General features: G+C 41.7%; 1 long non-coding RNA gene and 1 pseudogene across 2 annotated transcripts in view; one reads left to right on the forward strand and one right to left on the reverse strand.

Moving 5' to 3' along the window:
• Positions 1 to 27193, forward strand: part of LOC148004810 (uncharacterized) — a 50944-nt gene that overhangs the window by 17167 nt on the left and 6584 nt on the right. The window contains exons 1-2 of one of the 2 annotated variants that reach the window (XR_015625610.1): positions 10346 to 10424; positions 24134 to 24240. The exons of the other annotated variant lie outside the window; for it this stretch is intronic. This is a non-coding gene — a long non-coding RNA (uncharacterized LOC148004810). Of the gene's footprint in view, positions 1 to 10345; positions 10425 to 24133; positions 24241 to 27193 lie in introns of those variants that run through there. 2 annotated transcript variants of the gene reach the window in all.
• Pgam1-ps4 (phosphoglycerate mutase 1, pseudogene 4) lies at positions 2727 to 3372 on the reverse strand (annotated as a pseudogene).

The raw sequence follows: 27193 nt of genomic DNA on the forward strand, positions 1-27193 counted from the left end.
TTGTTTTTTTTCCCGGATCTGGGGACCGAATCCAGGGCCTTGCGCTTGCTAGTTGTTTATTTTTTTAATGTGTATATGTGTGTGAGAATGCAAGGTGAATGCCATGGCAAGACTATAGAGATCAGAGGACAACTCTGAGGAGCTGGTTCTCTCTTGCTTCCCTGTGGGATCAAACTCAGGTTGGCAGCCTCATACACGAGTGCTTTCTCTCATACAGCTGTGCCATCTCTCTGGCCCTACATTTGGGTATGAATGGCTTGTGGTTATTGACATCCTGAGCCAGGTTCCACAGGACATTTGCTTTGAGTTCCTCTCTGTGTCTCTCCATTATCCTAGGGTTTATTATAGTTAACAAAGCTATATAAGAGATTGTAAAATATCTATCACTAATTTGCATGACCCTATGTATAACTCTACCTCATGGACTTTGTATGTACAAAATCTTTTAGGGTCATCAGGCAAGAATGCTCAGCAGGTAAAGGTGCTTGTTGACCAATGGTGCATCAAGCCATGTTAATCCCTGCAGTCCATGTTTACTCATAGAATGAGAACACCAATTCCATGAAGATGTTCTCTGACCTCCATACATGTACTGTGGCATGTATGCCTATATGCACACATCCACACAATTATAACAAAATGAAAGGAGAACCTTTAAAAATTCTCTAGAGAGTACTGCAGTCATAAAAACATTCTCATTTTATAGTTACTGATAGGAAGATTTATAACTCAACTGCTCTGACCACCTTGGATAAAGTAGGAATGTCAAACATGCCAGCATCATTAAAAACGTCAGAGTCAAAACAAGGACTCTCAGTAGCACTGCTCTGTCCTCTTTGCGTTGTCATATGCGATGGTTTCTCCTTTTTTCAGCCTCTTTGAACATCAGAACTCTCTGTGATCTTGGCTTCTCTCTTCATACAGCATCCTAGCATTCGGGAGCCTGCGAAAATCTTTCTCTAGTATTTCTCATGCCATCAGAGTCAGTAGACAGTCAGGTTTCTTCGTAGAGAGTGAAACTGACTGCACATTGAGGGAAGAGTGATGTGCTATGCTTAGGGTAGCTGTTTCGATGATAATTTCCTTTCTCTGTGTTCATTTTCCTTGGTCGAGGTTATGAATCTGATGTCAGGGACATGCAGAACCTGAGCCACTTAGTGAGTGATGTGGTAGCAATTAGTTCTGGGCATCTGAAGAGTCTTACAGTGTCAGCATGAATGGTTGTCCCTGAAAGGATGTTTTCATAAGGCAAGAGGACGGGGTCCCTCAGAAGAAGCCTAGACATGAAAACAAAGTTTGATACCTTGGTACTCTAACTGCTTCAAAACAGGCTCTCTCTAGATCACCAAAGTCTGAATCTCTTTATGTGACAATACAATGCCAATTTAATACTTAGGAACTCTGGATTTGACTTTTAGGTGCTTCATGAGACTGGCAGAGGGTCCTTGTACTTCTGTCCACAGGGACTGTGGTTCAGTGATTTACCCATACTCGGTAGGTATTCAAGAAATACTGGGTAGGAGATGGAAGCATTGTGACTTGCTCTATATTCGGTATTGCAGTTGCCAACAGTGGAGATTACAGACTGTTATTTCCTATAACCCTCACTCTTCCAAGGACCCACAGATAAGGAGATAAGAAAGAATGACCAATGCAAAAATTCATGTTAGTCATCAAGAGAAAAGAGGGTTAGAAATGATACTATGTTATTAGTATTTACCTCCATCAAATCAGTATTATCTCCTATCTACTGGGACCACTGAGAGCCCCAGGCTCTTTCATCATCACCGTCATCATTGTCCTTGTCATTGTCATCATCATCATCATCATCACTATTATTATTATTAATCATTGCATACTCTCTTATTATACTGATTTGGAAAGAGATTTAACAGCTATGCCCAAAACAAGTTCTAAACCCACACGCTAGAGTCAAACATCTGGAACACGGTTCATGCACATGACTAAGGGACACTTCACATCTACAAAACAGGGTAGAGGGATCCTAACTGTGACACAGCAAGGCACTCCTGCCCCCTTAGTACAAGGAATTCACAACATGGCTTATTTTCTGGTGGCCACATGGGACCAATTCCAGCTACCACCTGAAACCACAGAAAGCATTTTGAGTACTGATAAATTTTATTTTTATTTTTTATTTTTGGTAAAAGTAAAATTTAACATGTGGGATTGACAGGATTGATCCCAACCTTCTGGGACCAGCAGCTCCTTTAGACTCAGAGAGGAAGTATCTTTTAAATTATCATGCAAGTTACTTCCTGAAATGACAACAGGCCCCTGTTCTCTGACTGCAGAAGACTGCAGGACAAGCTCCAGGGACAGCATTGTGCCACAGCTTCTCCACATTGGTCATGAGGGGGTATGGTTCCTTCCTGAGTGCTTCCTAAGCAGACCCTTAGCAAACAAAGGGTGAAGGAAGACTATAATTAGTACCTCTCCACTCTCCTGGGATGGGGAGCCATCCCTGAATGTGGGTCAAGAAACTGCACCCCCAGAGGTATTATTCTGATGATGTGCTGTGAAGGGAGAGGGTGCAGTGGATAAAGCACCAAAGTGAAAATGGGAGGCATGGGGCCCCATCTCTAGATACAACTTAAAATTAAGATCCTAAAGGTGTAGTCAGTGTGGCAGGTGCTGGGGAGGGGTGCAGGAGACATGAGCAGGCCGGGAGGGTGCTTTTGGGAATGGAGCCTGCCTGCTTGCCTTTACTTCTTCACCTGGAACTGAGCAGTCATAGCTTCCATGGCTTTGCACATGGTCTTTTTATCTCTTAGGAACTGCAAGGGCTTCTTGGGCTTCTAGATTTTGTCCAATTTATGGACGTTGGAAGACCGGTTGGCAGGCTCAGCTCCATGATGGCCTCTTCAGAGATACTTGATGATGCCCCGAAGGTGTTGGCATGGGCCGGAATCAGGACCCTTTCCCCCTTGATCTGGGGGACAATTTCTTCAGTCCAGAATAGCAATAGTGTCCTTCAGGCTCTCACAGGAGGGTATCTGGTCCCCAGTAAGGTCTGCATTCCTTACTGATATTTCCATAGAAGGGATAACTGGCCTCTATTGGAATTTTTTTATCAGCTCCTTACCATGCTTAGCAGCAGTTTCTGCTTTATTGAGACCAGTCAGTCAGACCCTATTGTGTCACTCACTAAGGCACCAGCTCCTGGCTCCTGGCAGCCACATCTGGACTGTCCAGAGGGTCTAGATTGCTCTCCTCTGCATGGGGGTGAAGCCGATGTCAAATTCATAGCCAGCATCTCACATCTGCCTGCTATACTTTTACCTCCACACTGTTCTCCAGGTTCTATGTGTTCTTGCTGTGCTTGACCAGCACCATCTTATAGGTGGTCATGGCCATGGCGGGGAATGCTGCAATGACTCTCATCCCTTTTATCACCACCACCACCACCACCACCACCCATCACCACCACCACAACCACCACCACCCATCACCATAGCCACCACAACCACCACCACCACCATCACTACCACCATCATCACCATCACCACCACCACCACCACCACCACCACCACCATCACCACCACCATCATCATCATCATCATCATCATCATCATCATCATCATCATCATCATCATTCAGTATTATCCAGGGATGAAACCCAGGGCCTCATGCATGTTAGGCAATCATTCTATCACTGATCTACATCACAGATCCATTTATCACATAATAAAATGTTTATAGTCTGAGTTGGACTCAGAATCCACATCTTGTGAAGGTCAAGATTCCACTAGAACATGATTAAGTGAATAAGTGAATGAATGGAATGGGTGACTGCCCAGATTATTTGGTATCACTGAAGACAATGTAAGGAGGAAATGGCTTCCTTCCTCAGGCATTTCTGATACAGCGACTAGTGGCCTGCTTTCATTTTTTTTCTGACACGAGGAAAGTTCATACCAAAAAGGACAATATTGGAGAGAAAATGGTTTTTCTGAGAAGCTGTGATGTTTCATTTTGTGGGCCAACTTGCCTGGACAATGGGTGCCCAGAAATCTGCTTAAACTTTCTTCTGGATGTGTCTGTGAGAGATTACTGAATGCGATTGGACAGAAGTTAGTAGATAGGGCAAAGCAGATCATTCTCCACCCCAACACCATGGACTTCCTCCATGCTCTTAGAGTTCTAAGTAGAATATAAGGCATAGGAAGGAGAGAGCCACTCTCTCTGCTTCATGTTTTTCATGTAACTCCTCTGTATAAGAAATAGCACCTAAGCTATTGGCTCTATTGCTCTCAGGCCTCCTGGCTTTAACTGGAATTATATCCCCAAGTAGATCTCCAGTATATAGGCAGCAGATCACGGTACTGACTTCTCACCATCTGCATTATGAATTTGACTTCATTAAGGATTTGACTTCTCTGGATAATCATGCATATAGGAACCATACATGTAAAAACCTTATATGTAAGTGATGGTTGATACTGATTGTCAACTTGACAATCTGGAATCAAACTCAAGTCTGTATGTTTGGGAGAGATTTTCTTGACTGGGTTAGCCAAGGTAGGAAGACTTATCCCAGTTGTGGGCAGCACCGTACCAAATGCTGATGTACTGGACTGAATGACAAAAGGCAAGCATTCTGCCAGCATTTGTTGGTCCGTGCATCTTGACTGCAGAGACAACATGACCTAAGAAGTCCTATTACTGCAGGCCACCAAGATGAGCTGGCTATTTTCCCATTAACTAAAAGCCAAACAAACCTTTCTTTCCTTGAGTTGCTTCTTGTCAGGCATCAAGCACCATGGGAATTAACTCAACGCACATGTGGGGAGCATCAGTAAACCAGAATTGCAGTGAATGGGCTCTAGTTAGTGCCAGAACTGGCTCCTAATCTTAACCTTTCTAATGACCAGATGTGTGAGCTTGGGCAAGCTACTTGACTGTCTTGAGTACCCTAGCTGCTTTTTTTCCTGCTAAAAAGCATCAGATTCACAGTAGAAGTTTTTGTTTGCCACCCAAGATTCACATAACATTTTCTGCTTTCTAATCAGTCTCCTTATCTAAGCCAATCACAGCAATAGTTTGGGAATGTTTATGAAATGCATCCTGGTCAAGGAGACAGAGACTTTTTTTTGCCAGTGCATCTGGATATGAGGTTTGGAGCTATTGTGATTATGTTGTGTCCACCAAGGAGTCAGGGTGCCTGAGCACAGTAGAGGAGATGAGGAAGCATTTGGGCGGGCCCTTTCTTAGTGGCACCAGTAAATTAACCAATCACAGAGTCACTACCTTTGCACTTCTTGTGTTATTAGCACGTTCATTATGGGTTAAACTCAGCAGGACAGCCATTCTGCTTCCTACAATTGAAAGACTCTGAAGCCATACACAGTGTTGTTTGAGTTCTGTGGGTAGTAAATAAATTAGCCCATATAAAAGCCTTCACACATGGCTTGGCATTCAGTAAAGAATCAATAAATCTTAGCTTTAGTATAAATATGACAAAATCCATTATGTTCACCACTGGGGATGGTTTAAGTATAATTCTTGTTTAATTCAGTTTTTCAGAAGATTTTACAAGACAGGAAAATGAAAGAGGTGACTTTTATTTCTCTTCACACTTATTGCTAAACTCCTATCCCAGAGGGTTGTATCATTTTTTACTACGATCAGCAAATATAGGAAAGTGCCTCTTCTACTTCTTGCTAGCTGGCTATGATTGTTTGATCATTAACTTGATTGTATTAGGAAATCCTCAGGATATTGGAGAGGTATTTCTTTGGGTGTATCCATGTAGATGTTTCCAGAGAAGATTAACTGATGGGGATCCTTTTGCCATCTCACTGGGGGAAGTCATGGACTGAGAAAAAAGGTTAAGAAGAGAAGAGTAACCGAATGCTTTTATTGTTCCGCTTTCACCTTCAGATCCACAGAGGTGAGCACAGGGTCTTTCTGCTGCCCACAGCAATAGGTCCTACGTCCGTGACTCCTCTATTGTAATGGGCTGTATCTCTTGAACTTGAGTTAAAATATTTCCTTTCTCATAGTTGCTTCCTGTAGTACATTTAGTTATTACATCAAGCAAAAAAGTTTTGTGAGTATCTGGAATTAAGATTTAAAATAATTTTTTCCAGTAAGCGAATTAGAAAACATTTCAGTTTTGTGTTTCTGACTAGAAGGTCTTTAAGATAGTGTCCTGGTGTCAAAATATTTTTATGATGGCTGAGGTTCCATTCTGAAGTGCTTTCTAAAATGTGCTACAGGCATCTAGGAAGGTACCTCCCCCATTCCCCAGTAATATGTAATAGTTTTCTAGTCTGAAACAAAGGACTGATATCATATATCTTTGTGTTATACTGAGTCATCTAGAATTTCCTGGATGTGTTTCATCTTAACTTTTTTGAGTTCTCTTAGCAGTAGGAATAGAAAAATGATTGATAACCAGCACCATGGGTAGAGCATCCTTACCAGTGATCTCACTAATAAATGTACAGCCCCAAGATACTGTATTTCAGGGCCTCTGTCTACATGAATTATCTGAGCCAACACCAGCCAGCATGTTGGTTCCATTTAATGACTAAATATTGTATGCTTTCTCTCCCCCTGGCTGATGAATTTTTCAGTTTGGCAATAGTAAGCTAGGATTCAAAACAGCAAAATAAGCAAGACATTATTACAATAGTATAAATAGGAGAGAGTGATAGCTAGGCTAGAAAAATAGTCCTGGGAGTAGGAAAAACAGATGATCTGACTTTGTTTAAGTTGAGAATATGTGTAATTTTAATATAATTAAATTAATTAAATATATTAAGAATATATTCACACTAAGTTTCTTTCATTAAGAATATATGCACATATATAACTTTCATAATTATCTTTTTTAAAAAAGCAGTGTTACTTTTATTGAGATTTTAATTTAAGCAGAACATTTCTCCTTCTCTTTCCTCCTAAATATAATCTCACCAGTGGCACAATGTTCCTTGTATGTATGTTTTCAGGGATGACTGATTGATACTGGGTGACCAATTGGTGTGCATTTCCCTGAAAGCCCACCCAACCTGCTCCTGGCTTTCCTCAGTTGTTTATAGATCTTTGTGTAGCGTAGAGCCCTCATGGCCTTTTCCCCATCCAGTTTGGCAAGTTTATTGCTGTCCTCCTTGTTCATTCATTTCTGAGCAGTCATGGCGGTGAGACTTTATGGGTATAGTTTGTGATATTACTAGTAGTCACAAGATCACATAAAACTCTCTGATTCTTTGGCTTTTATAATCATTCTACCCTACTTTCACGATGCTCTCTGAGCCTTAGGTAAAAGGTTGTTTTTGTAGATATATCCACTGGTACTGGGCTTCTCAACTCTGCATATTGATTGGTTAGAGTTCGATGTAGTGGTCTTTTTCTGTTGCAAAGAGAGGCTTCCTTGATAAGGGGTAAAGACTACACTTACCCGTGCATGTAAAAATAAATGTTTATAGATTTTTGTTAGCGATTATATATTTTTCCTGCAAAATGAAATACCACATTGGCCTTTGGGAGCAAATTTCATGCTCACTTCTTGATCTGAGGTCTGTTTACAAGGTTCCTGGATAATCCAAACGATACCTGTCCTAGAGCTCTTTGGGGTATCTGGCCAATTACATAGTAAAGATTGGAAATAAAAGATTCAAAAGAAACCTAAAGAGAGAAACATAATCCTCCCCAAAATTCTATTATGGCCAAGGATACATGTACCTTGACCAATAGTGTCGTTTGTACTCTAGGCCCTAGAAATATCTTCATTAAATTAGAAGGATAGCATTCTAAATCATGTGATTGCCTTTGCCTGAGCCTAAGGACTTTAATTATTATCACAGAACACATAGGTAATCAAACCAGTGACCCTCCCATGTTCCAGGTCCTGTACTAGGTGTTTCACAGGGATTTGGGTATCCTAATATCCTGTTTTATGAAGGTGGTGCTTGTATTCTGTCTTAGTTATTATTTTATTGCTGTTAAAAATGGAATGACCCAGGGGACTTGTAAAAGATAGTTTAACTGAGGACTTGTTTACAGTTTCAGAGGCTACATCCATTATGGCAAGTAGGCAGGTGGGCAGGTGGGCAGGTGGGCAGGTAGACAGGTGGACAGGTGGGCAGGTGGGAGGGGGGCAGGTGGGCAGGTGGGCAGGTAGGCAGGTAGGCAAGTGGGCAGGTATGGTGCTTGAGCAGTGGCTGTGAGCTTACATCTTATTGGCAAGTTGCAACCACAGAAAGAGAGAAATGAGGCTGGCATGGGGTTTTGAAATCTCAAAGCCCAACCTCAGTGATCTATCCCACAAGGCCACACCCCCTAATCCTTCCCAAAAAGTTCCAGTAACTGATGACCAAGCATTCAACCTACGAGCTGCCTTTGGGGGCAGTCCTTCTCATGAAACCATCACAGATGCAGACAGACTGGCCTGCTCAGACATCAGAAAACAAGCCCAGGTGGTATATAGCTCTGTTGTAATCTAAGCTTTCCAATTTTTCTGTTTCCATCTAAGCCTTCTACTTGCTCCTTAAACAGCTTACTTTCAGATACTTGTCTGATATTCCCCATTAGTTACAGACTCACATCGGCATCTGATAATTACTTTCCACTTACTTACAAGCCGCCTCATTTTTCTGACAGTGTTTTATATCACAGATGTCTTCATGCATTTAAAAAGACCCTTTTAAATAAATGTCTCACTGCAGGGGGATGACTCTGAAAATGGCATAACAGTAGTGCTGCACTCAGCCACAAAGTCCACACTCCCTGTATAGAGGCCTGTTTAACACTTAAGTTTTGAATAGCTGCCCCGAAGACTCCAAATAGCGTTTTCTTCCATCATTTTTTCAGAGAGATGTCAAATGAACATATGATGTCTGAAGAAGTTTCTCTACATTAAAATACAACATGGCTGTCAATTGTGCCTCTTCCATGACTCTCGATTGTGCCTATTTACCCCTTTACCTGCCGGGATATGCAACAGGTGAATGGCAACAAGGAAAACTTTTGATGTCTGTGGTCAACTCGAAATTGTGACATTTCGCTTTTATATTTTAAAGATATGTTTTATGTTGAGGTGTGCTGACCAATTCTCTGGGGAATACAACTGAAAATGCAACCAGCAAATTTCACTTGGACACACACACACACACACACACACACACACACACACACACACACACACACAGTGTGTGATTTATAAAGATATGGAAATAATTGTGCTGTTAGTCCTCTACTGGTCAGATGAGTTTGCATCGTAGAAAGATCAGGATGGAAATTGTCATTTTCCTATGAAAGAAACCTCATTTTCGTTGCCGGTTTTTGTTCAGGATGGTGTGCAGGGGAGCAGAAAGCTTGGCATTCAGCCACCAAGCCTGTGGTTTGAATATTTTACATCTGTCAATGGGACTCCTTTTGGCATCTTATCAGAACACAATGAATTTGATTTTGGAGAGGCGGAGAGATACTCTACACTGTTTTTCTTGCAACAGACACAGCTATTGTGCAACCCAGCGAGTCACTTTGAATCCCTTCAGCTCACGGTCCCAATCTCACTTGTGAAACAGCTTATGCCTCCCCCAGCTTCTGACAATTTCATTCGATGTGGTTCTATTGAAAGGGAATCGTAGCACCTAAGATTCAATTTAAAGCTTGTTTATTGTAATAAGCAGATGCGGTGAGGGCCGCTAGTCTGAATCTCTGAGGGATGAAATGGATGAATTCAAAAAAATATATTTAGTGGGGATGAAATAAGTCAGGAGAATTGGCCTCAGTAGGGAGAGGACAGCTATAGAAAAAGGAGATTTGTGTGCTGTGATAGCCCAGCCTGCGCTACTGTTAAGAAGGGGAACGGAGAGTGTTGGATTGTCTTTCTGCTGGATGGTGCAAAATCAAGACCAGTGTTTACAGAAAGCAGAGGAAGGGTTCTGTAAGCCTAACTGTGGGTCTTCTGTCACTGTCACCTCTCCCCCAGTAGAACACCATCCCTCAAATAAGTCACCAAAGTCACCACCCACAACAGCTGTGTCTGGCAAAATAACTGAGGTTCACAGAGGGTGATATGTCATTCTACAATCACAAAAGCTGGACTTGAACCCCAAATCTCTTACATTCACTGTAGCCTGAGGGAGGTCCTAGTGTGGGAGCTTAGGCACAGCAATGATTTAAGAGTTTAAGCTGGATGATCTTCCAGTCATTTCTATTTCTAAGTAGGTGTTGTGTAGATTTTGAACTGAGACAGTTCCTTCTAGAACGTTAAGACTCAGGAAGCTCTTGAAACCTGAAAGGTTCAGAACATCCTGCCCTGAGGGTCTATTGGGTCTTTATAAGCAGTAGCAACTATAGTGGAGATGACGCTGTTCTTTCAGCCCAGATACATGCAAGTGATGCAGGGAGGCCTGTGGGTGCCGTGACTACGAGGCCTCACCTACACTAAGGTGGGTTTTTGGTGATGCAACTGTCTCCAAGACACCTATGCTTCTGCGATGTCTCACTCACATCCCCTTAAGTAATCCCAGTAGAGAATGACTCACTTGGTTATGCCTGGGAGGACTTTGATCTGTTTTCAGTTTCATAGTTGGGGTCGAGAGAGGTTTGTTTTTACCTCCTCAGAAAGTCATACAACACAAAGTTTGTGACTCTAACTTGTGACTCTGGCTGTCTCCTTGCTGAGACTAGACAGAAAAGAAGAAAACCTGTATTTTAATGGTGCTACAGAGAATTTTTATCTTTAAAAAAATTTTATTCTCTTAAGCTAGATCCTCCTTCTACGGATCTCATACCTCACAGCTTCCATTCCTTAAGTACTTTGCAGACTGGCTCTAGATACTCCATGCTTATGCCTCCCTCTCCTACTAGGCTTTCTTCAGAGAAGGTAGCTGTCATCTCTGATATCTTGGCCTCTTCGAGCAGCTCTCCCCAAATGTCTAATGTCTGGCATTTCAAAATTCTTAAAGAAAATGAATATGGAGATTTATTTTGTTAAAACACATCATCAATCCAGGGGATGTTGCAAAAATTCCAGGTAATGTATAGCTAAGATTCCTCACTGGTGATGTCACATGGATGGGTGACATCATATGGGGGAGGGGTACAAAACGAACATGGATATAATGGAGCAAATATGATCGACAGAGATTTAATATATCAATTAGCAAATGTAAGCTGAGCCTTTTCAAAAGTGCTAAGAAGTAAAAAGTATGTTTGTGTTTGGTTAGGTGAATGTTTATATGTGGGTATGTGTCTACACTCTTTGGAAGACAAAGAAAACACTGGGTATATCATTTCTCAGAGTCTGTTGTTGTACGAGGCTCTTCCTGGAGTGGAATGAATAAACATCTACCCACCCAAGAATGGCACCATCGAAAATGAAACACACGATTTTACTAAAGTCTAAGTTGGTGAAACCAATGAGTTTATTAGAGTTACATAAAGAGTGTTGCTGGCAAGGCATTACTTACAGGAAGCATGGTTGTGCTGGCTAGTTTACTTTTTTTTTTTTTTATTAACTTGAGTATTTCTTATATACATTTCGAGTGTTATTCCCTTTCCCGGTTTCCGGGCAAACATCCCCCTCCCCCCTCCCCTTCCTTATGGGTGTTCCCCTCCCAACCCTCCCCCATTGCCGCCCTCCCCCCATAGACTAGTTCACTGGGGGTTCAGTCTTAGCAGGACCCAGGGCTTCCCCTTCCACTGGTGCTCTTACTAGGATATTCATTGCTACCTATGGGGTCAGAGTCCAGGGTCAGTCCATGTATAGTCTTTAGGTAGTGGCTTAGTCCCTGGAAGCTCTGGTTGCTTGGCATTGTTGTACATATGGGGTCTCGAGCCCCTTCAAGCTCTTCCAGTTCTTTCTCTGATTCCTTCAACGGGGGTCCTATTCTCAGTTCAGTGGTTTGCTGCTGGCATTCGCCTCTGTATTTGCTGTATTCTGGCTGTGTCTCTCAGGAGCGATCTACATCCGGCTCCTGTCGGTCTGCACTTCTTTGCTTCATCCATCTTGTCTAATTGGGTGGCTGTATATGTATGGGCCACATGTGGGGCAGGCTCTGAATGGGTGTTCCTTCAGTCTCTGTTTTAATCTTTGCCTCTCCCTTCCCTGCCAAGGGTATTCTTTTTCCTCATTTAAAGAAGGAGTGAAGCATTCACATTTTGATCATCCGTCTTGAGTTTCGTTTGTTCTAGGGATCTAGGGTAATTCAAGCATTTGGGCTAATAGCCACCTATCAATGAGTGCATACCATGTATGTCTTTCTGTGATTGGGTTAGCTCACTCAGGATGATATTTTCCAGTTCCAACCATTTGCCTACGAATTTCATAAACTCGTTGTTTTTGATACCTGAGTAATATTCCATTGTGTAGATGTACCACAGTTTCTGTATCCATTCCTCTGTTGAAGGGCATCTGGGTTCTTTCCATTTTCTGGCTATTATAAATAAGGCTGCGATGAACATAGTGGAGCACGTGTCTCTTTTATATGTTGAGGCATCTTTTGGGTATATGCCCAAGAGAGGTATAGCTGGATCCTCAGGTAGTTCAATGTCCAATTTTCTGAGGATCCTCCAGACTGATTTCCAGAATGGTTTTACCAGTCTGCAATCCCACCAACAATGGAGGAGTGTTCCTCTTTCTCCACATCCTCGCCAGCATCTGCTGTCACCTGAGTTTTTGATCTTAGCCAATCGCACTGGTGTGAGGTGAAATCTCAGGGTTGTTTTGATTTGCATTTCCCTTATGACTAAAGATGTTGAACATTTCTTTAGGTGTTTCTCAGCCATTCGGCATTCCTCAGCTGTGAATTCTTTGTTTAGCTCTGAACCCCATTTTTTAATAGGGTTATTTGTTTCCCTGCGGTCTAACTTCTTGAGTTCTTTGTATATTTTGGATATAAGGCCTCTATCTGTTGTAGGATTGGTAAAGATCTTTTCCCAATCTGTTGGTTGCCATTTTGTCCTAACCACAGTGTCCTTTGCCTTACAGAAGCTTTGCAGTTTTATGAGATCCCATTTGTCGATTCTTGATCTTAGAGCATAAGCCATTGGTGTTTTGTTCAGGAAATTTTTTCCAGTGCCCATGTGTTCCAGATGCTTCCCTAGTTTTTCTTCTATTAGTTTGAGTGTGTCTGGTTTGATGTGGAGGTCCTTGATCCACTTGGACTTAAGCTTTGTACAGGGTGATAAGCATGGATCGATCTGCATTCTTCTACATGTTGCCCTCCAGTTGAACCAGCACCATTTGCTGAAAATGCTATCTTTTTTCCATTGGATGGTTTTGGCTCCTTTGTCAAAAATCAAGTGACCATAGGTGTGTGGGTTCATTTCTGGGTCTTCGATTTTATTCCATTGGTCTATCTGTCTGTCTCTGTACCAATACCATGCAGTTTTTATCACTATTGCTCTGTAATACTGCTTGAGTTCAGGGATAGTGATTCCCCCTGAAGTCCTTTTATTGTTGAGGATAGCTTTAGCTATCCTGGGTTTTTTGTTATTCCAGATGAATTTGCAAATTGTTCTGTCTAACTCTTTGAAGAATTGGATTGGTATTTTGATGGGGATTGCATTGAATTTGTAGATTGCTTTTGGTAAAATGGCCATTTTTACTATATTAATCCTGCCAATCCATGAGCATGGGAGATCTTTCCATCTTCTGAGGTCTTCTTCAATTTCTTTCCTCAGTGTCTTGAAGTTCTTATTGTACAGATCTTTTACTTGCTTGGTTAAAGTCACACCGAGTTACTTTATATTATTTGAGTCTATTATGAAGGGTGTCGTTTCCCTAATTTCTTTCTCGGCTTGTTTCTCTTTTGTATAGAGGAAGGCAACTGATTTATTTGAGTTAATTTTATACCCAGCCACTTTGCTGAAGTTGTTTATCAGCTTTAGTAGTTCTCTGGTGGAACTTTTGGGATCACTTAAATATACTATCATGTCATCTGCAAATAGTGATATTTTGACCTCTTCTTTTCTGATCTGTACCCTTTGATCTTCTTTTGTTGTCTGATTGCTCTGGCTAGAACTTCAAGAACTATATTGAATAAGTAGGGAGAGAGTGGGCAGCCTTGTCTAGTCCCTGATTTTAGTGGGATTGCTTCAAGTTTCTCTCCATTTAGTTTAATGTTAGCAACTGGTTTGCTGTATATGGCTTTTACTATGTTTAGGTATGGGCCTTGAATTCCTATTCTTTCCAGGACTTTTATCATGAAGGGGTGTTGAATTTTGTCAAATGCTTTCTCAGCATCTAATGAAATGATCATGTGGTTCTGTTCTTTCAGTTTGTTTATATAATGGATCACGTTGATTGTTTTCCGTATATTAAACCATCCCTGCATGCCTGGGATGAAGCCTACTTGATCATGGTGGATGATTGTTTTGATGTGCTCTTGAATTCGGTTTGCCAGAATTTTATTGAGTATTTTTGCGTCGATATTCATAAGGGAAATTGGTCTGAAGTTCTCTTTCTTTGTTGTGTCTTTGTGTGGTTTAGGTATAAGAGTAATTGTGGCTTCATAGAAGGAATTCGGTAGGGCTCCATCTGTTTCAATTTTGTGGAATAGTTTGGATAATATTGGTATGAGGTCTTCTATGAAGGTTTGATTGAATTCTGCACTAAACCCGTCTGGACCTGGGCTCTTTTTGGTTGGGAGACCTTTAATGACTGCTTCTATTTCCTTAGGAGTTATGGGGTTGTTTAACTGGTTTATCTGTTCCTGATTTAACTTCGATTACTTGTATCTGTCTAGGAAATTGTCCATTTCCTGAAGATTTTCAAGTTTTGTTGAATATAGGTTTTTATAGTAAGATCTGATGATTTTTTGAATTTCCTCTGAATCTGTAGTTATGTCTCCCTTTTCATTTCTGATTTTGTTAATTTGGACGCACTCTCTGTGTCCTCTCGTTAGTCTGGCTAAGGGTTTATCTATCTTGTTGATTTTCTCAAAGAACCAACTTTTGGTTCTGTTGATTCTTTCTATGGTCCTTTTTGTTTCTACTTGGTTGATTTCAGCTCTGAGTTTGATTATTTCCTGCCTTCTACTCCTCCTGGGTGTATTTGCTTCTTTTTGTTCTAGAGCTTTTAGGTGTGCTGTCAAGCTGCTGACATATGCTCTTTCCTGTTTCTTTCTGCAGGCACTCAGCGCTATGAGTTTTCCTCTTAGCACAGCTTTCATTGTGTCCCATAAGTTTGAGTATGTTGTATCTTCATTTTCATTAAATTCTAAAAAGTTTTTAATTTCTTTCTTTATTTCTTCCTTGACCAGGTTATCATTGAGTAGAGCATTGTTCAATTTCCACGTATATGTGGGCATTCTTGCTTATTGTTATTGAAGACCAGTTTTAGGCCGTGGTGGTCCGATAGCACGCATGGGATTATTTCTATCTTTTTGTACCTGTTGAGGCCCGTTTTTTGACCAATTATATGGTCAATTTTGGAGAAAGTACCATGAGGAGCTGAGAAGAAGGTATATCCTTTTGCTTTAGGATAGAATGTTCTATAAATATCCGTTAAGTCCATTTGGCTCATGACTTCTCTTAGTCTGTCGACATCACTGTTTAATTTCTGTTTCCATGATCTGTCCATTGATGAGAGTGGGGTGTTGAAATCTCCCACTATTATTGTGTGAGGTGCAATGTGTGTTTTGACCTTTAGTAAGGTTTCTTTTACGTATGTAGGTGCCCTTGTATTTGGGGCATAGATATTTAGGATTGAGAGTTCATCTTGGTGGATTTTTCCTTTGATGAATATGAAGTGTCCTTCCTTATCTTTTCTGATGACTTTTAGTTGGAAATTGATTTTATTTGATATTAGAATGGCTACTCCAGCTTGCTTCTTCTGACCATTTGCTTGGAAAGTTGTTTTCCAGCCTTTCACTCTGAGGTAGTGTCTGTCTTTGTGTCTGAGGTGTGTTTCCTGTAGGCAGCAGAATGCAGGGTCCTCGTTGCGTATCCAGTTTGTTAATCTATGTCTTTTTATTGGGGAGTTGAGGCCATTGATATTGAGAGATATTAAGGAATAGTGATTATTGTTTCCCTTTATATTCATTTTTGGATGTGAGGTTATGTTTGTGTGCTTTCATTCTCTTTGTTTTGTTGCCAAGACGATTAGTTTCTTGCTTCTTCTAGGGTATAGCTTGCCTCCTTATGTTGGGCTTTACCATTTATTATCCTTTGTAGTGCTGGATTTGTAGAAAGATATTGTGTAAATTTGGTTTTGTCATGGAATATCTTGGTTTCTCCATCAATGTTAATTGAGAGTTTTGCTGGATACAGTAACCTGGGCTGGCATTTGTGTTCTCTTAGGGTCTGTATGACATCAGTCCAGGATCTTCTGGCCTTCATAGTTTCTGGCGAGAAGTCTGGTGTGATTCTGATAGGTCTCCCTTTATATGTTACTTGACCTTTTTCCCTTACTGCTTTTAATATTCTTTCTTTATTTTGTGCGTTTGGTGTTTTGACAATTATGTGACGGGAGGTGTTTCTTTTCTGGTCCAATCTATTTGGAGTTCTGTAGGCTTCTTGTATGTCTATGGCTATCTCTTTTTTTAGGTTAGGGAAGTTTTCTTCTATGATTTTGTTGAAGATATTTACTGGTCCTTTGAGCTGGGAGTCTTCACTCTCTTCTATACCTATTATCCTTAAGTTTGATCTTCTCATTGAGTCCTGGATTTCCTGTATGTTTTGGACCAGTAGCTTTTTCTGCTTTACATTATCTTTGACAGTTGAGTCAATGATTTCTATGGAATCTTCTGCTCCTGAGATTCTCTCTTCCATCTCTTGTATTCTGTTGGTGAAGCTTGTATCTACAGCTCCTTGTCTCTTCTTTTGGTTTTCTATATCCAGGGTTGTTTCCATGTGTTCTTTCTTGATTGCTTCTATTTCCATTTTTAATTCCTTCAACTGTTTGATTGTGTTTTCCTGGAATTCTTTCAGGGATTTTTGCGATTCCTCTCTGTAGGCTTCTACTTGTTTATTAATGTTTTCCTGTGTTTCCCTAAGTGTGTTCATGTCTTTCTTGAAGTCCTCCAGCATCATGATCAAATATGATTTTGAAACTAGATCTTGCTTTTCTGGTGTGTTTGGATATTCCATGTTTGTTTTGGTGGGAGAATTGGGCTCCGATGATGGCATGTAGTCTTGGTTTCTGTTGCTTGGGTTCCTGCGCTTGCCTCTCGCCATCAGATTATCTCTAGTGTTACTTTGTTCTGCTATTTCTGACCGGGGCTAGACTGTCCTATAAGCCTGTGTGTCAGGAGTGCTGTAGACCTGTTTTCCTCTCTTTCAGTCAGTTATGGGGACAGTGTGTTCTGCTTTCGGGCGTGTAGTTTTTCCTCTCTACAGGTCTTCAGCTGTTCCTGTGGGCCTGTGTCTTGAGTTCACCAGGCAGCTTTCTTGCAGCAGAAAATTTGGTCTTACCTGTGGTCCCGAGGGTCAGGTTCGCTCGTGGGGTGCTGCCCAGGGGCTCTCTGCAGCGGCAGCAACCAGGAAGACCTGTGCCGCCCCTTCCGGGAGCTTCAGTGCACCAGGGTTCCAGATGGTCTTTGGCTTTTTCCTCTGGTGTCCGAGATGTGTGTGCAGGGAGCAGTCTCTTCTGGTTTCCCAGGCTTGTCTGCCTCTCTGAAGGTTTAGCTCTCCCTCCCACGGGATTTGGGTGCAGAGAGCTGTTTATCTGGTCTGTTTCTTTCAGGTTCTGGTGGTGTCTCAGGCAGGGGTCCTGCCGCTCCTGGGCCCTCCCCCACGGGAGCCCAGAGGCCTTATACAGTTTCCTCTTGGGCCAGGGATGTGGGCAGGGGTGAGCAGTGTTGGTGGTCTCTTCCGCTCTGCAGCCTCAGGAGTGCCCACCTGACCAGGCGGTTGGGTCTCTCTCTCACCGGGTCTGGGAGCAGAGAGCTGCTGCGGGCCGGGATCCGCGGGTCGGCTAGTTTACTTTTAACTTGACAAGAGGTACAGTCATTTCAGAAGATGTGATCTCAATTGAGAAAATGGGCCCCACCAGATTGGCCTGTGATCTGTTTTCTTGATTGGCAATTGATTAGAATTTTGAGGACAGAATTAAGGTCTTTCTGTTTGCAAGATGAACACTTTACTGACTGAACTAAGAAAGATTAGGAGTTTATGCTTAGGATAGGAAAGACAACAAAGAATACATATGCATACTACTTAGGCCAATATCTGACCAAAATTATTCACATGAGAATTGCCCTAAAACTATAAGTGACCCAGCTGATTAAGTTTGGAAATAGCCCTTTGTCTCAGATTTTACCAATGAAAACATTTCTTGGAGCTTTGAGAATGGAGACAAACATACTCCCAGAAACAGCACCACCACCACTAGCAGCAGCAGCAGCAGCAGCAGCACTACCACCACCAACGACAACAGCAACACACATGTTAATTTCAGTGACCACATCCTTAAGATAAAGGCAAGCCCTTTCAAAGATGATATCTCTAATTATAGACCCAGTATTCAGTAAGAGATACAAAGGCAGCACAGAGCAAAGAAAACAGTCTGAGGGCTGGGAAGGCTCAAGTCCATGGTCCTCAGAGTCTCAGCTGGCCCTTTAGCTCAAGTTAGCTTTCCACTCCTCCACAGTGGAAATCTGTCTTGGAGACTGATGGTAGTGGGCTCCCTAGTAAAGTGTTAAGGCTTAAATATGAAATCCCCCTATTCAACTCATATGTTGAATGCTTACTTCTTTGCTGATGACACTGTTTAAAGAGGTATGAGGCAGTGTTTAGAGAGGGGGGACCTATTTTAGGGAAGATGATCAAGTGGGATATACTAGAAGGCTATACTAGTCCTCCAGTTTCTTTCTTCTCTACTTTCTGTTTGCCAAGAGTTACCAAATCTCTTCTACCACATATTTCTGCTGACATGATGCTCAGTCAGTCCAAGCACACAGCACCAAATGGCTACCGATCAAACTTTCCCCAACTGTGAACCTGGATAAAGCCTTCCTAACTTAAGCTGTTGATGTCATGTATTTGGTCACAGAGATACAAAGTCCCCCAGAATTCCCTTCTTGCCTTTGCTTACCTTGCAGTTTGCATTGAAAGGATGGATTTTTTAGAATTCATTTCTTTTTATTGGAATGGGACATCTTTTATAAAAAATATAATCTCAATTATGTCGTGACAATCTCTGGATGATATTAAGGGAAGGAGACAAAGGAATTTAGAAAAAAATCTTTCTTGACAAAACCTGCTTTTTCTGGTTACAAATTTCAGTTTTGCATATCTGCCCAAGAACAATAATTCTTTTTTTCTTCTTGAAGACCTATCTTAATTTTCTTACCTCCACTTTAGAGGAGGCAGATGGGCAATTTAGATTGATTATACAGATTGTGCATGCAGAAATATGAAAGAGAAAAGCTCATTAATAGTGTTAAATGTTACTCTGGTAATTATTCTTATTTTATGGAAAAGGAATTAGAGATGCAGAGAAGTTAAGTGACTTTCCTAAATCACAGATGATAAATGATAAAGGCAACATTGAAATCCTCAGCACATGTTGTTTTAAAAGGAGGGAAAAGTGCTGTATAATGGAAAAAAGAAGACTTCTTCTCTTCCTTCCTTCTTTCCTTCCTTCTGAGAAAAGAGGTTGTGGGGATTTGAGTAAGAATGGCCCTATAGGCTCATATACTTGAATGCTTATTCACCTGAGAGTGGTACTATTTGAAACAATTAGAAGGATAAGGAGTTGTGACTCTGTTGGAGGTAGTGTGTCATTGGGGGTGGGCTTTCAATAGCCCATGGCAAGCCCAGGATCTCCTTTTTAGCCTACAGTTTAGGACATAGCTTTCATCTACTGCTCCAGGGCCTACTCGCATGCAGCCATCATGATAATGGACTAAACTTCTGAAACTGTAAGCGTGTCCCTGGTTAAATGCTTTCTTACATACAAGTTGCCTCAATAATGGTGTTTTTCCAGAGTAATAGAATAATGACTAAGATGAAAATTAAATTGTCTGTTTATGGGATTCAGTCTGACTTAGGCACAAGGATATTCTAGGATATCAGGAGGTTGAAGAACTCATGACCTTGAGATGAGATCTCCAGAGCCTTTGTAGAGTATTAAAATTTCCAAAGTGATGGAGTTGAGAATTTTGAGTCCCTTTAGCTGATCTCCTGACAGTTGGTCCTAGTAGATCTCTGAGGTTTATTTGAGCATTCTAGAGCCTTCTGTGTACAGTTTACAGTTTAGAAGGTAGTCCAGTTATTATTTGTTAAATGAATCAAACTGGGGTCACCTGGGAAGAGAGAACCCCAGAACTGCCCACTATGGGCAATACCACTCATGGGCAGGTGATCCTTGGGTTGTATAGGAAAGGAACTGAATAAGCCATAGGGTGTAAACTAATGACAGTATTCTGTTATCATCTCCACTTTGATTCCTGTCTCCAGGTCCTTGATTTGAGTACCTGCCTTGCTCTTCCTCAATGATGGACTATTAAGTATAAGCTAGAATAAACTCTTTCCTTCCAAGTTGGTTGGGACATCCTTATATCATAGCACCAGAGAAGCAAATAAAGCACAAGGTAACTGTTCCTGACTTCTTACCACTCTTCTGTGATTAAACATTCAAATATATTAGCCTATGTGGGTCATTGTTATTCAACCATCATAACCTGGAAGGAAGGAAACAAGAAAGGCTGGAAGGAAGAAAGGACACATGAAAGAAAGGAAGGAAGAAAGGACACAAGAAAGAAAGGAAGGAAGAAAATAAGAAAGGGAGCAAGGAAGCCAGTACGCAACTGGTTGCTACTTAATCCTCGGGTCCTAACTCATCTACTCTCTGGGACTAAGTCCTAGCTATACTGTTTGTGGTTTCCAAGAGGCTCTGTGCTCTTTCACATATGTTACCTGCCCCCTAGTACTATTTTCTCCATCTGAAAATTCCTTTTTCACTCCCTTCCTGCTTGGATAAGCTGAGGAGACTCTCAGCACAAGTAATAATAGCTTCTCTAGAAAGCCTTTTACAGCCCAGCCATTCAGGTATTACATGATCAATCTGTACTTTCTTCTCTTGTGTTCCCTATGTCATATTATAGAATGATTTTTCTCTCCAATGACTGCCTAGATTCTGGGATTTTGATCACAGGGACACTATCTTTTGCCTCAGATCCTAGTTCCTTAGCCCACCTCCTAATGCAATGGCAGTACTTTTATATCTGCTGAATGAAGCACAGAGAATGCTTAACCATTTGTAGCACTATTTCAAAATAATACTGCCTGTCTCCATTTTTTTTTTTACCTTTTTAAAAGGGCATATTTTATTGCTGGTGGTTTTATGGTTGTTTGAATCTGAAGTTTCTTTTTCCACCACATCACTATATGCTTCATTTCAGAGCTGTGCAGAGTTCTTTGGAGGCAGTTATGGTAACAGGGCTGAACAGCAAATGCTTCGTTTCTTCTTTCAGCATTATTGCCATATGTCTGGTCCGTGTCTTAGTCCTGCATGGGCAGCACCTAAGCAGGCTGGTCTGTTCCCCAGTCCTTCCTGCCTCTAGTTTCAAGTGAGAATACTTCAGGCAGGGGTGAACTTGTTCTCCAAAGCTATATCAATGACGATACATTGTATTACCCTAGAATAAATTCCATGGGACACCTATTTTTGTGACTTTTATAAACATTTCCTTAAGAATTTTTAAAGGTTTATTTTTTATTTCATATCTATAAGGTATTTTCCTGCATGTATGCTTATAAATTACTTGCATTCTTGGTGCCCAGAGAGGCCAGAAGAAGGTATCAGATCCCCTGAGACTGGAATTATAGATAGCTATGAGTTACAGTGTGGGTGCTGGGAGTTGAGCCAGTGAGCTCTGGAAGAGCAGGCAGTGCTCTCAACCACTGAGCCATCTCCCCAGCCCATGCCACGGTTTCTAAATTCCTCTGTAAAGACTGTGCAACGTTAAAGTGCTACCACTGTTTCTATTTTATCCTGACTTTCCTGATTGTGTTTTGCTATTACTTGTTTGCTTTGGCTTTATTAGGGATTGAATCTAGGGCTTGGGGTACAGCAGATCCCACCGCTGAGTTACATCCCTCAGACTATTTTGTTGTGAGAAAGAAATAATATATTGTTTTCAAAAATTGTTTGTGATGAGTTGTGTGTGTGTGTGTGTGTGTGTGTGTGTGCGCGCGTGCGCATGCACATATATATGTGTATGTGTATGTGTAGGTATGATTGTATGAAGCCAGAAGGCAACCTTAGATCCTTTGGAGCTGGAGTGACAGGCTTCTTATGCTGTTGGAGCAATTTGAACTCTCATTCTCACAATTGAGAATTGTGCACCAGGTGCTTTTAACTGCGAAGCCATATTTCCAGCCCCTGAACAGTATTTATTACTTTGGGCTATATAAATTAGATATTCAGAATGTTTCAGTGTATATTTCTTAATTATTATGAAGAATGTGTTTTCCCATGCCACTCGTTGTGTTGTATTATGTTCAGCATGTACAGCGAGGACTAGAAGCGGGGGGGGGGGAACAGCAACTATTAATGCAGAAAAGCTGATCTAACTGATAATCTACGAAGGTTATCAAAGAGTAGGAGAGGAGTTAATACACATTTAAGCACAGAGGGACACAGATTCTTTTAGGAGAAGCATAAGATAAAAACAAAATGAGTAAGAGGTTCACCATAGCGCTGGGCAACACTCAGAATTAACTGGGCACTCAATATGTTAAAAGAATTGATGGGCTGATTGCTTTCCATGGATCCTCCCTGGCAGCTTGTTGGATGAGGACCTAGTAACCCTGAGACAGTGTCTTCTCCCAACTCTTCTGCCCCTGAGCTGAAAACTGAACCAACACCTGCAAATGTAACAGGAAGAAGGAGAAGTTTGAGCGAAGGTGGAAGAGAGGAGGGAACAGGATGAGGAAAAACACCAGGGCCTTAGCAGTGCTACTGGCTTCTGTGAATGAGCCAATCCACACAGAGGCCTTCAGAGCTGGGATTCTGCAAGCCAATGACTTGTCTTCCCCACAGCTGGGCCTGATTAGTCCAGGCATTAGCCCTTCTCCGAAGCTGCAGCCCCTCAGGAGACTGCTCTCTTGCCCTTTGCAGGGCTTTTGATCAGAGGGTGAGAGGCACTAAAGCCACAGCTAGGAAGCTGGTCCTTAGGGCTTCTGGGGAAGGCATCAAAGGTCGGAAAGTAATTTGCAGCTTTTGTGTGCCAGGCCAGGGGAATTGAGGAGGGAGTACTCCCATTAGTAGGGGAGCTAATTAGGCCTGGTAGCTGTTTGGCCACCTCACCTTCACTTGAAAGCCCTCTAGGATGATGAGGTCTGGAGGATGGGGACCATTTTGCGCTCAGCATGCACTGTTCTGCTGCTGTACAAGTGGCAGGTTTGGGAAATGAGGTCGGGGGAAACCAGTACTTAATGCTCCCCATGAGATTAGCCAAGTGGGCTCCCCATGAATAGCTGACCTGCAGTAGGCTGGACTGAGGCACAATACTATAATGCTATACAGTTTAGGGAGCGCCTTCCTATGTGGAAGTACAAATTCCGGGCCAGTTGGATGGTCCTGTCCTTGTCTAGTCTTATCAATGAATTAACTGTTCCCACAGTGGTGACTAATGTACTTTTTATGGTGTGTGTGTGTGTGTAATTGTAATATTATCTAAGTGGCTTTTTAAAAGGAGTCCCAGGAAAAAGATTGCTTTGTCTATAAACTATGATAATTCTGGGTGATTTTCCTGGGAGGAGAGCATTTGGGTGATGTGCTATTTGGCCTCCTTTGGGGGATACAAATAAATGTCGAGCTCGAGTAGGGGTTCATTTCTACAGCTACATAGACTTGGCTCTAAGCATGAGTTTTCTACTTGAAATTTCTAAAGCCCTGTGTGACCCTACACAAGTAACTATCACTCTCAGAGCAGCGCTCCCTGGGAATAATAGAGGAATCTCGTAAGTCTGTGACTGATAGCAAATAGCTAAGCCAGGATGATAGAGCAAGTGTCCAGTAAGTTTAGCTGTTACCGCACAGACATTCTGGACATGTAGAAGTCCTTCAAATTGATCTCAAGCACTACAAAGAAACAAATGAAGAAATTAGCAGCTCTTTCTAGTGGTTACCAAGTTCTGAGTCACAGTGTGTATTTCAGCCCCCAGCTCCACCAGTCTTTAGCCTTCTGTTTCTATCCCACAGGTGGTGTGTAGTGGCACCCAGTTCATCCCTGTTCTGGTACCAGTGTGCTTCCAGCAGGGATTAGATCCATCTTGGATCTTGAAGCCATTGGCAATGTCTGGGTAAATGTATATATACTTGTTAATGAATTGGGCTGAATGTAATAGCTTAATTATGTAAGGGATCAGTAGTTTGCTTCCCTTCTTTCCTTCCGTTCTTTGTTTCGTGTGTGCGTTATGTTTTAATCTGTTCTCTCCTGTCATTATTATGTATGCTGGGGTAAATTCACAGTCCTCTGCAATGTGCTCAGGACCCACGTATGCTATTGAGCTTTGTTGTCCCGGTTGCAAATTTTCCTATGCTGACCTTTCCCCAAGTAACTTTGATGTCCTCTGTGCTCCTTAGGCACCTACACGTGGTGAGCTGTGAAGTTCAGCTACAGGGTATCCTGTTTTCCATATCTATCTATCTATCTGTCTGTCTGTCTGTATGTATGTATGTATATATCTGTATATATATGAATGAAAATATAATTTGAAAGTTATAGCAAACATTTATGACAACAGGGAACTCTGCTTCATGAATTATGGGTTCTAGTACTTTTGACTAAAAGAAGAAACCTAAAAACATAGGCAAAACTCAGGTCAGGGCACTTAAAATTGAGTTCCAGCTCTATGAACTATTTCTGTGACTGCACAAACCACATGAGCGGGGCTCAGCTGTCACCATCACAGTTTCCTTTAGTCCTCTAAGGAGAATTACCTGTAGCTATTTGAACACAGATGATCTGGCCACTTTGTGGTCTTTGCTAACTCTGCCACTACAGCCCTTCAGAAATAGTTTTGTGGATTTTTATTCCTGAGAATTTTCCTGTTTCTTTCCATAACATGCGAGTTTTAAAAAACGACCTATTCTTTGGCAGCTTCATAAATGTATATAATACATTCTGGCCACATTCAGCCTTCCATCCCCAAAATCCACTACTCTCTTGCCACCAAGTCCTTATCCTACCGTTCTGTCTTTTGTCTTACTTTTGCTTTTGTTTTTTGATCCACTGTGTTTGACTAGGGTCCTTCTTAAGGCCAACTCAGGGCAGTGGCATACTCAGATAGGTTTAGGGAGCTCCTGGGACCTTTTCAGCCAACACTTACCACATGTGACACTGGGAGTTTGTCCAATAACACGTGGCTTCTGGGTCAGAATCCATTCGTGTATGGTATTGCTGTTAAAGTCTTAAAAATTTTCTTTGTAGCTTATAAAATAGGTTTCCATGTGACTAACTTCACAATCCATCCTTAGTTTTGGTTAACCTGTATCCTGTACTCCATCTTCTCTCCTACTTCCTATCCTCATCCATTTAGACCTCACCATCTTCAGTGCTCTCTTCTATTTTCATACTATGTGTTCTACCACTCTACTCCCCTTTAAGGCTTCTTCTCTTCACCCTCAGTTGTGGTCTCTCAGTCACTTTCAGGTTTCTACAGACATTTCTATTTAAATAAATCTAAAAGTTCAAGGCCCAGGGGGATCATAGAACCAGGGGAGGAAGGACATAAGGGCCAGCAGTTGGAGGAGTGCTATGAAACGCTGGCTTTTGGACATGATGTGGCCATTACCTACGTAAATTCAGAGAAGTCTCAGTTCTTGCATAAGCTCTCCATAAGAACAAGAGAGTTAAAATTTAAGCAGGAAGCAGGAAGGGGCTCCCAAGCTCCACCCTTAACTGAGGAACTAATAACAGTTGTTGGCTGTTGAAGGAAGGAAAGTCATTTCTCTTTTTTGGGGTGACAGCCATTGGTAGGTAGCCCCTGGCACAGTACATGAGCCCACACACATGCAAATATGGGAAGCACTATGTGCACTCTTAGTGGTCTATTAAAAAACAAACTACACAGGAAATGGGGAGAGGGTCATGGAGATATGTGACTGGAGTTTAGGAAAGCTGGAGGGAGGGAGTGGGACGTGGACATGACCAAGACACATGGCATACAGGCCTACAATGAAAATAAACTATAAGAAATAAAAACTCACCTATGAAAGAGAACTATGAAACTATGAAACTCACCTATGAAAGGTAACTGGTTACCTCTCTCCCTATATACTATTTTCTGTTTTCATCCCTTTATTTCTGAGTATCCATTCATCAGCTCATGGACAGTGTTACATACCAGTCATACTAGCAGGCTTTTTCCCCCCAGCACCTTTGAAATTGGGATTTTTTTTAAGTCACTTGAATCTAAGCTGAATGTTTAGTTTTCTGTGGGCTATGGTCTCCCTCCTGATCCATACTTGTTATTTTTATATTTACCTGGCCTCCTGAGGCTACTCCTATTTCTGTATTGATTTTGGTAAACCAGAGACTTGGGAGGAGATTTTGCTCAAACAGTTGGAAGTCCACGGAGCTCCCCCTTCCTGGGTATCTTTCAGATGTGTGCTGTCAATGTGCAGGTAGCTCTTGAGTCTATATTTTTGTGCATTCGCCTATTCACAGATTTCTCATCGGCCATGAATGATGAGAGCTTGCGCTTTGTTGTATTGCTCTCACATCTCTCTCTTCCCTCAACATTCAGACTGCGGTCAGGTCTCTGACTTCAGGCAGAGCTTCTGGCTACCCCTCCTGTTTCACACTTTCTTCCCCCAAATCCAATTTTCCTCTCTGGAAAAATATCTGCCGATTTTTATTTTCACTTTCAAAATAGTAACAACAAGTTAGAAGCTGTTTTTTAATGAAAGCAATGACTCTTCTCTGGAGTCTACAAATGGTCCGCCACAAAAAAGGGGGTAAACCGGACATTTCTGCCGTGTGTGTGTGTGTGTGTGTGTGTGTGTGTGTGTGTGTGTGTGTCTGTGTGTGTGTGTGTGTGGTTTGCTCTCTGCCATGCTTTACTGCAGTCACCTTAGATTTCAGAAAAAATGTCTGATAGATATGCAACCTCCTCTTTCTTCCTCTTCTCTCCACTTCTCCTCCTTCTCTTTTGTAGTATTCAGGATCCTACACACTGTGTCAGTGCTCTAATACTGAACTCCAGGCTTCCTTTTTATTTTTGAGACAGTTACCAGTTTGGCCTTGAACTCACTCTG

This window comes from Rattus norvegicus, chromosome 7, assembly GCF_021556685.1.
Source record: "Rattus norvegicus strain SHRSP/BbbUtx chromosome 7, alternate assembly SHRSP_T2T, whole genome shotgun sequence".
Taxonomy (NCBI): Eukaryota; Metazoa; Chordata; class Mammalia; order Rodentia; family Muridae; genus Rattus; species Rattus norvegicus.